The 10,768-nt window shown below is 35.5% G+C and overlaps 1 long non-coding RNA gene across 1 annotated transcript; it reads right to left on the bottom strand.

Annotated features, from left to right (window-relative positions):
- Window positions 1-862: 862 nt before the first annotated feature.
- On the bottom strand, window positions 863-9,496 carry LOC146458205 (uncharacterized). The gene is made up of 5 exons (XR_014858250.1): window positions 9,136-9,496; window positions 8,709-8,782; window positions 8,187-8,273; window positions 6,429-6,514; window positions 863-1,624 (listed from the first exon to the last, which is right to left on the bottom strand). It is a non-coding gene; the product is annotated as an uncharacterized LOC146458205 (long non-coding RNA).
- Between the last annotated feature and the right edge of the window lie 1,272 nt (window positions 9,497-10,768).

Raw genomic sequence — 10,768 nt, 5'->3', positions numbered from 1 at the left:
GCAAAATAGAGTATTTTAATTGGGCGGGTTTAAAAAGAAAAATCCAAGTCTTTTGGCGGGAAAAAGTTTTCGCTTTTATGGGTTGAAGTAAAAACGCGCTTTTAAAGGGGGCTTGATAACTAGCCATTTTGTAACCTATTTCTTTTACCCATTTTTGTCTTTGCTAAGAAAAAAAGCGCTGTGCTTTTGATGGGGGTGTTCTAGTATAGAGTCAAAAAATACTAAGTCTTTTGGCGGGAAATATCCGTGCAGGTTTTACACGGATTTAGCCCTTCAAAATTCTTGATATTTTTTTTTGATTTTGTGCTAGGCCCGTGTTAAAAGCGCAGGACTTTTTTTCTTTTCGGCAACCTCTCCTAGGCAAAAAAAAGTAAAAGAGATAGCCTACAAAATGACTAGTTACCAGGCCCCCTCTAAAAGCGCGAGTTTTTTTCATTAATTGATTGTAATGAATACAAGACAAATAAAGTTGAACAATAAAAATAGTTTTAATTCTTTATTGACTAATTGATATAAAGTACAAGTTATTGTTGTAGCTAATTAACTATACAAGTTAAGTAATTGCTACTTAAAATCATTTAAAAATATACAAAGAAGTAAATAAACTGCATTGGCTGACAAAAATGTTGTGAACGAATATATAACTTCAACAAAGTTTTTTTGTTTGTTCGAAATGTGAGCGTAAATCAGTTTCTTTTCTAAAATAAATACTGAATTTTACTTGACAAGAAGTGTTCGAAATTTCTTAGAGTAAAAAACGGTTTAGAGTTGAATTACAACTCAGGCAAGTTTGAAATTGATCGAAAACATGGCGTGAAATACAGTATTTGTAAGGAAATCGAATGTAGAATTTGCCAATTGCCTACTGTCGACTTCCAATACAAACACTGAATTTCGTGACATGTTTTCGATCAATTTCAAACTTGTCTGAACTGTAGTTCTTAGAAATTTCGAACACAGTTTCAAAACGACTAGAAAAAGTCTGAGCAAATATGAGTGCACGATTACAAGGCTTAATTTTCTACTGAATATATGTCTGGATTGTAATTCAACGATTTGAAATTTTGTTCACATCAAAGAAGCTAAAATCCACCGAAAGATAAATCTGGCTGACCCGGGTTGCTCAAAGAACGGATACGTCGTTATCCAGTGGATAAAGATGCCCGCTCTTTGTACAACCGGGGCCTTTGCCGTGAGATTTTGAAGCGTTTCCTTTCAAGAAAGTTTTGGAAATTTTGCATCGTGCACTTATATTAGAAAAGAAAAGTTCCACTATAAAAGACATCTCACATTCTAGAATTCAAAGATTTGTTTAGTTCTAATTGTCATGAAATCTAATGTTTCTAATCGGCAAAATTATATCTAAGATCATTGTTTTTGGTGGACATTTACTGAAATATATTTTCATTGAATGTTTGATCAAATTCACTGTAGATACTTATAATGGAACTTTCGCTTGAGTGCAAGACCTCGCTAAAACAGTACATTTTCTACCTTTAACATGTGCCAAAAAAATTCAGCGTTGTTCAGTTTTCCTCTTGTCCTACTTGCTTGCATATTCTTTCTAGCTTGCGGGGGAGATTTGTTCTTCATCTTGTGTTTGAGTGCAACGTGGAATTGACAGCTAAAAGAAAAGGAACTTGACATTAATTTCACGTAACGCCACAAACAGCATCTCTAATTAACTTAATTGTTTGTTAAACTTTTGGAAAAGCAACTAACATGCGTAACAAGGTCGCTCGCTTTCTGGAATCATAAAATTTTCATTGCGAGATTACTCACTTTTTTCCATTTTGCTATAAAAACAAATAAGTGCTCCTCAGTCGCATTTGAGAGCATTTGAGAGTGGAAATTTTTAACGTCTGTTAGTATACGCTGTAACCCAAACAAGGACAAGAGTATTTGGGCAGACAAGCTCATTGACTACCGAGTTTTTTTTAAAACTATTACATTTAGCTTGAAACTCTGACTATTCTTTACTGATTAAACCGCGATATTTCGTTGAATGTCTGTCGAAAAAAATATACTCTTCAATGAATTTTTGCCGCGAGTGTTGTTTTCACACTTGTTAACTTGTTTGTCTTTTTTACATAATTTGCATGCCCTTACGATCTATGTCATCATTGGTTACGAAGCAAAGCCGACACGATCTCATTAACTATACATGAGCCTCACAACCTATTTCTAGTCAATTTTGACCATTCTTTACTGAGCAATTCCGAGGTGGTCTTGTGGTAAAGCTAACGCCTTGAATTAATACACGACGGCCTTATCTCTGCCGTCGATTAATTTAAGTAGCTTCGGAGGGGCTTAGTTCAAGCCCCGAAGCAATCGGTCAATTTTCCTTTTTTTATTATTTTTTTTTCTTCTCGGCGAATTTCTGACCCAAAATTCACGTTTTTATCAGCAACATTGTTGTTTAATGGCAACATTTTTCCCCTTGTTTGTTAATACGAAAAACAACTTTGCGCGAAGGCGACGAGGAAATTAAACTATCTCGAACCTGAGCAGACAGAAGATTCCTGATTTTGCAATATTTAAGTTTTATTTTTGGCTGTTTCGTTTCTTCCAAAAATTTTAATTATTTTTCATCCGATTTAAGCAAGTTTGTTTAATTGGTGATCATATTTCTTAATTGCCTTCAACATCAAGGCGAAGTTGCTCCGAAGGCGATTAACTCCACAAATCCCAAAAAGGCTCTCAAGACGATTTAATTTCTCGTAATTTGAACACATTTTCGCGTACCTAGGTTTACTCGCTTTCTGGAATCCTAAAGTTGTGATTGCGAAAATACTCACATTTTTCACTTTTGTAGCGAAAAATATATTATAATTGCTAACAGAGAACGAAGTTCTCAGTCTGTTGCATTATCGACCGTGAGGAACATTACAGATTGTTTTCTATAAAATCAAATACGTGCTCTATATTTGTGTTTGAGAGAAAGTACGGTTTATGCAAATTTTTAAATTTCTTTGTCATCATATGCTGTAACCCGAACAAAAACAAGTGATTCTCCAGTTATATTTCAAACTGTTACACGTAGCTTTAAACTCTGACTATTCTTCAAAGATGAAACCGCGATATTTCGCTGAATGTTTGTAGTAAAAATACCCTTCAATTGACGAATTTTTGCCGAGTGTTGTTTTTACACTTGTAAACTTGTTTGTCTTTTAACATAATTTGCATGCCCGCACGACCTATGTTGTCATTGGTTACGAAGCAAAAAAGACACGATCTCATTAATAAAACATAAGGGTCACAACTTAGTTCTAGTCAATTTTGACATCTCTTTTCAAGCGATGTCGAAGTGGCCTCAGTTGTGGTATAGCATGCGCCTTGAATTAATAAACGCTGGCCAGAAGGGCTTGGTTCAAGCCCCGATGTAGTCAGTCAATTTTCCTTTTTTTTTTCCTTTCAGCAAATTTCTGAGCCAAATTCACGTTTTTATGTGAAATTTTTATCACTGACATTTTTTTTCTTTTTTTCTTTTTTTCTTTTTCTTTTCTTTTCTTTCTTTCTTTCATTACTTTTTTTGTTAATAGTAAAACAACTTTGCGAGATAGGCTACGAGGAAATTAAGCTGTTTCGAGCCTAACAGACGGAGCACAGGATTTTTTTTTCGTCGATCAATCTCTTGGTGCTCCCTAAAAGGGTAAACGTTTGTATATTAAAAGCTCTCAGACGATTTCCTTTCTCGTATTTTGAGCATATTTTAGCTGTCTGTTCTAATAGACAATCGTTTTCTTTTGTACTTGATAATTTTTTTTAGTTTCTCACTTTGGTTATTTCGTCAATATTTATTTTGGTATCTGTGTTTGAGAAACACACCAAAGTAGAAAAGGTCAAAATCTTGATAATTAAACGTGGCTTTTTAATCATCCTCGACAAAAATGACTAGGAATACAAAAATAGTCAAAATCAACTTGTGTTTTGCTGGAAATGGTCTCTAAATGTTTTCAAATATGTATTATTGCCAATGAATACAATTTGGAGCACTGTGGTTTACTTCTATGCGGGTTTCAAATAAATTTCGAGAAAATAGCCTATCTTGAAATTGAGTCCCACTCGATTTCGCTTCTATGGTAAATTTTTTTGCTTGGAAATCAAACAAGAAACAAAATTTGGTCCAAATTATCGTTTGCATCGAAACGAGCTCCAACCGCTACAAGCCTACTGAAGGAGTAAAGGTGTGCACGTACAACTCTTTTAATCAGTGGTGTTGCATTCTGGGTGAATCACTTTCTAGCAAATTTTTTTTCAGCCCTAAAGATCTATTTATGAATTTCTAGGTAGTGGTATTCGAGTAAGTGCAAAATTGTGTTTCGAGATTGATGATAGATGACAATTCTGCCAAATTCTTTATACATAGTCTCTTCCAGATTACTAATAATTTAGAGATATTAAGTTTGGCCTGCTCTAGCGTTTGAAGATCTTTATCTCAATCGTAAATGGGTCAAATTTTCTGTGAGCCTTAAAAGATATGGAAATATCTATCTACGCCATAAGTCAGTTGAGTCAGTTGATTTCAGAGATCTACTACCATGTCAGAAATAACCATTGTGAGCCTCATTAAGTCCTTATATTATTGTAATATTCTAATTACTAGACAACAGTTAAATTCTTACCTAGCGACTATTGAAAACCAATCAAAAATTAAGTTTTGATTTTTTTGCGCCAAATTTGATTGGTAGAAAAATCGACGCGACCTTTATCTTAGATAAGGATGCTGGTTTGTTACAATGTTTTGTCCAAATAGAAATTTAGGCTATCAACTGAATTCCAAGGAAAGGATAAAACCTCTTCGCTCTGTTTGTGTCCGCAGGTTAACCGATATGATAAATTTGACATAACCAATTTTTTGGTTTTGTTTTGTTTTGTTTTTGTTTTAAATTTTTATTATCTCGAAATCTAGTCAGAAACTTAACAACGAAATTTAAGGATTTGAACTACCCAACTTAGACAACTGGCAGGTACAATTAGATCCAGTCCAAGATCAGAAAAACTGTTGCGAGCCTCCTTAAATGTTTCCAAATATGTATTATTGCCATTGAATGCAATTTGAAGCACTGTGGTTTACTTTTGTGTGGGTTTTCGAGAAAATAGCCTTCCTTGAAAATTGAGTGTCACGTGATTTCGTTTCTGTGGTAAATTGTTTTGCTTTGAAAACAAACGAGAAACAAAATTTGGTCCAAATTATCATTTTCATCGAATTGAGCTCCAACCGCTACAAGCCTACTGAAGGAGCGAAGGTGTGCACGTACAACTCTTTCGATCAATGGTCGCATTTTGAATGAATCGCTTTCTAGTAAATTTTGTTTATCCCCGAATATCTATTTATCAATTTCTAGGTACTGGTATTCGAGTAAGCACAAAATTGTGTTTCGACACAAACACTTTTGATGTGGAGATCGATTTATGATAATGTTGCAAAATTTTTACTCAAAAGCTTTTCCAGATTACTGATAAGAGATATTTTGTTTGGTGTGTTCTAGCCTTTACAAAGCCTTATCTCAATATCGTAAATAGGCCAAATACTCTGTGAGCATTTTTTAAGATGTGGAGATATCTATCTATGCTTAAGTAATTGATATTTTTTTAATTGGTTTCTTCTTAAGAAGGATCCCTGCAGTTTGACTGACCCGATCTTTTGAAAAATTGACAAGCTAAGATTTCCTTCATACTTCACAAACTTTTTCAAAGTTTATTTTTTCATTGATTTCCAAGGAATTTCGATTTCAAAGATCTACCCTCATGTAAGAAAAATAAAACCTTGAGTCCTTCCATCATTGCTGTATTCTAATTCACAATATCAATTCTCGTACAACTGACCTACCGACTATTGAAAGCTAACCAGAAAATAGTTTTTATTTTTTTGTGCCAGATATGATTGGTGGTAAAAACACGTGACCTTGATCTCTGCATGTTTAGACTGTGAGATTTTTAAATAACGATGCTGGTTTGTTACAATGTTTTGTCCAAATAGAAATTCAGGCTATCAACTCCAAGTAAAAGATCAAAACAAACTTTGCTCCATTTGCAGCCAAGGCTTGGTAAACAATGTGATCAATTTGAAACAGAGAGCAGATTTTTGTTTCGACGCTTTCATTGTAGTCTTATTTTTCTTCAAGGTTAAAATAAAAGGAAAAAGAAGCAGACAGAAACTGGCACGAAATGTTTTAGGAAATACCTTTCGTGAATTACAATCTTAGATAAAACTGCACGAAAAATAGTGGCTGGCATTATTCGGATCAGTTCGGATAATTAAAAGCCTGCCTATCTCCGAAATTCGTTTATTTTGTTGCTTGGCGAAAATAATCAATCTATAGTTGATTCTAGTGAACTACACTTTGTTGAAATAATAAAGAAATTCACTCACCCATTATTTTTAAATACATTTATCATCCGACACATCATTTTAAAGTTCTTACCTTTAATGCATGTCCGTTCATCTTCCAACTTCTCTTGTATTCCATCCTTTTGTTTCCCGTTCTCAGTAATTTGCTGAATGACTTTTCTGGAATTAGAAAAATTAATAAATAAACTTGAAAAACAACAACATAAAAACCAGCAAACACTATGTTATTGGGGGTGTAAACCGGCCAAAATTGGTGGAGATCGATTTGCATGTATGATATAAATGTTGCCAAATTATTTATTCAAAAGCTTTCCCAGATTACTGATAAGAGATATTTTGTTTGGCCTGCTCTAGCATTTGAAGATCGTTATCACAATCGTAAATAGGCCAAATTTTCTGTGAGCATTTTAATATGTGGAGATATCTATCTCTGCCAAAGTAATCGATACGTTTTTCTTTTTTGAGGGCTTGCAGTAGTTTGTCTGACGTATGATAAGCTGAGATTTCCTTCATGCTTCACAACCTGTACAACTTATGGTCAAAGTTTATTTCTTTATTTGATTTGCAAGGAATTTTGATTTCAAAGATCTACCCTCATGTAAGAAAAAAAACACTGTTGCGAGCCAGTCCTTAACCCTATCTACACAGGAGGGGGGGGGGGGGAGGGTGGATTGTGCCCGCGGCGACTTAGAACCTGAATAACTTTGAGAAAACACCCTGAAACTTCAGGACTTTTTCAGAAATTTATCTGGAAAGAAATTTAATGTGATCGGTTAGTGGTGACTGACTTTGATGTTACCATGGCAGCCAATTTTTGATTGGAAGTTTTTTTCAGAAAATAGAAAATCCGTTTCTAAAAATAAGAAAAATCACTTTCTTCCCGTATCTTTTTTGTTTTTAGCTCATATTAGCGTATTTGGTATTTGGATTACATTTCGTTTAATTTCGGCGCTTTTCTGAAGTTTTGGGAAAATCCAGAAATCCAAGATGGCGGATCCAAAATGGTCGCCATTTGGCAATTATGGCCGAATTTCCACGTCATATGACGTCATCAGACCCCAAAGGAGACACCTTTGGACGTACTATCTATCCTCTAAGTCTCAATGTCAAAGCTTTTATACTTGCAAAGTCACGGAGAAGGGATCCGACCCCCACCCCTCCCAGACCCGACCACAGAAGGATAAAAACAGCCCGGTGTAGATCGGGTACGTCCTTGCATCATTACAATCTATATTCTAATTCACAGTATCAATTCTCGTATAACCGAGGTATTGACAACTGAAAGCTAACCTGACATTAAGTTTTGAGTTTTTGGCGCCAAATCTGATTGGTGGAAAAATCTGCATGTTGAGACGGTGAGATTTTAAATAACAATGCTGGTTTGTTACGTTGTTTTGTCCAAATAGTAATTCATGCTAAAGACAAGATTGAAACAAACTTTGCTCCATTTGCTGCCAAGGCTAGGTTACCCGATATGATCAATTTGGAAGACGACATAAAGACGATACGCGTTCACTACGGTTAATATTTTTCTTCAAGGTTAAAATAGAAGGAAAAAAGAAGCAGACGGAAACTGACGCAAAATTGTTAAGAAAATTCCTTAAAATAAGAAATAGCTTCAATTACAATCTTGGATAAAACTGCAGGAAAAATAATGGATGGTATAATTCGATCATTTTGATAATTAAAAGCCTGCCTATCTCTGATATCCGTTTATCCGCTATAGTTGATTCCACTGAACTGTACTTATTCAGTGAAATAATAAAGAAATTCAGTCACCCATTGTTTTTTTAATAAATTTATCATCCGATATCTCATTTAAAGTTCTTACCTTTAATGCAAGTCCGTTCTTTTTCCGGATTCCAGCTTCTCTTGTATTCCATCCTTTGTTTCCCGTTCTCAGTAATTTGCTGAACGACTCTTCCGGAATTAAAAAAAAGAATGCTAATAAACTTAACGATTTTGCAGCAAATGCTATGCTATTGGGGATACAGACCGGCCAATCTTAACTAAGCGTTAAACGGTGACGTTGGAATTAAGATTTTTAATATTAATCTGTAACGGATATTATTACTGCAAAGACCTTGGGACCAGTGAAAAGGCTATTGTGTTTAGAACACAAACAAGCGAGAAATAACATCAAAATCTAATAATATGACTACTTGAATTCAACATGCTGGTCAGGAGAATGAATAAATTGCTTACAAAAGAAGAAAATGTCTTGAATTTCAAAGAAATTCTCCCAAGTAGTGCTAGAAGGAAAACAAGGTCAACAGTGAGAAGAATGAGTAGGTTGATGTCGGACCTTAAAGCGAATCACCCCGGGTTTATTGCATGATGATAAAGGTATTACCTTTGCAGAAATTCCAGCTTATTCTTTCGGTTTCCGTCTCCTCATTTTCACTTGAACTTTTACTTTCAGAGTTTCTGAGAATGCAAATTATCATGTCAGTAATTGTGCAGCACAAGCTTAATTTATACGCCATACGAGTCAAATTATGAAAATGACCACTTTTCACTAACGCATTTATTCGGTGAAGGGCAACAAAATTTAACGTACCACGGAATAGTCTGTATGTTCTTCAAACTTTTCAAGTAATATTAACAGTACTATTAGGAACGAGACCAAGTTTTAATCTGTTTTTAGCACAGTTGAAGAGTTTCAATCGACGCTTTCAACGAGCAGCAAACCAACGCACGTGCTAAGTAAGCAACATGAATTCCAGTTTCGTCTGTAGCGCCACACAAATTTCAAGTAATTTTTGCAACATAGGGCTTACCTTTATCGTGTTCTTCTTTCTATGCTTTAAGCCTTCGCACTTCATCATTTTTCGTCGTTAAAGAGGGCCGTCGAACCGCTTCTTCCAACGGATTTCTTTCAAGTCCGTGAACTTCGTGTGAAGTTTATTATGAATATGGATTAGCAACTGAAACCAATCGCTGACAGTGACATTTGCTCGAACCTGAAAAATAAAAACATACTGCACGTGTTGGCAAAGTGCGCATGCAAATGGAAAGATATTTTTAGGCATAAAAAGATGAGCACCTTTTGATTTCTGTCACAGACGAAGTGAAATTGGTTTTTACGATTAGCTTTTGCCTATATGCGTTTTATTGTAATTTTGTAAACTTGAGTTTTTTCAAATCTTGTTGCCAGACAATTCAATAAAGTTATCATTATTATTATTATTATTATTATTATTATTATTATTATTATATCTGCTCTGTTGAAAACCACCAGACCACCAAGAAGTCTTTTTTAACTATAGCTTTACCAAAACTCGTATTTAAATTTGTATTTAATTTTTCAATGAGAAGAGTTTAATAAAATTTTCAAATTATTATTATTATTATTATCATTATTATTATTATTATTAAAGTTGTCAAAGTGACAACACCCCTCGTTAAACAAATCGTATCTCAGTCACATGAGCTACCAGAAGATTCCCTCGTAAAATCAGCACAACAGGCAGTGACAAGGGAAAGATCAAAGGCACTCGTAGACAGAACAGAGCGTATTAAGGAGATGGCACCATGTAAGACTAAGCGAGCACTGAATCTGGCGGCGGAAAAAGGATCATCGACGTGGCTTACAGTCCTCCCTCTTAAAGATCTGGCCCCGGTTCCTGGAAAGCCGATTAGCGCTAATCGAGGATTAAATCACCTTAACCCAGGAATAAAATTTAACCCACGATTAGTTTCTGTTCCTGAAAGCCCGATTAGTACTATCCAAGGGATAAACTGAGGGTTAAATTTAACACACCTAGCGGGGTCGATTAACTCACTAATCGGGGAATAAAGTTGATCAAAACAAACAAAATGGCGGACTTACTAATCCCGGTAATTCCTCCAAAAATACGCAAAAGAAAGTTTCGTCAGCACGAAATTTTTCTTGAGGACGTTTCAGACGAGGAACTTCGGTGCAGATACAGATTTGGCCGAGATTCCATTGAGTTTCTCACGGAAATCCTTAAAAACGATCTGCAGCGACAAACGAAGAGAAACCACGCACTGTCGCCGACACAACAAATTCTTGTAGCGTTGCGTTTCTTTGCGAGCGGCAGCTTTCTACAACTGATCGGTGACACCGTCGGCCTTCTGAAATCCTCCGTCTCAAGGGCGGTAAAAGATGTCTCGCTTGCGCTGGCCCAGAAGCAAAATGAGTTCATTTTGTGGCCGTCTCCCGCCGAACTACAAGAAGTAAAGCGAGGGTTTTATGATAAGGGAGGGTTCCCTGGTGTAAACGGGACCCATGTGAGGATTCAGGCACCTACCGCGAACGAAAACGACTTCGTAAATCGAAAAGGATTCCATTCAATCAATGTCCAAGCAGTTTGCAACCATAAAGGTAAGGAACACAAAGCGAAACAAGTGACTCATTTATAATAACATTGTACGTATTTCCAAAGTAGG

This window comes from Pavona decussata, unplaced genomic scaffold (genome assembly GCF_977016875.1).
Source record: "Pavona decussata unplaced genomic scaffold, jaPavDecu1.1 SCAFFOLD_233, whole genome shotgun sequence".
NCBI classification, from domain to species: Eukaryota; Metazoa; Cnidaria; class Anthozoa; order Scleractinia; family Agariciidae; genus Pavona; species Pavona decussata.
The sequence above is the reverse complement of the archived record's forward strand: the minus strand, read 5'-3'. Positions and strand labels throughout refer to the sequence as shown.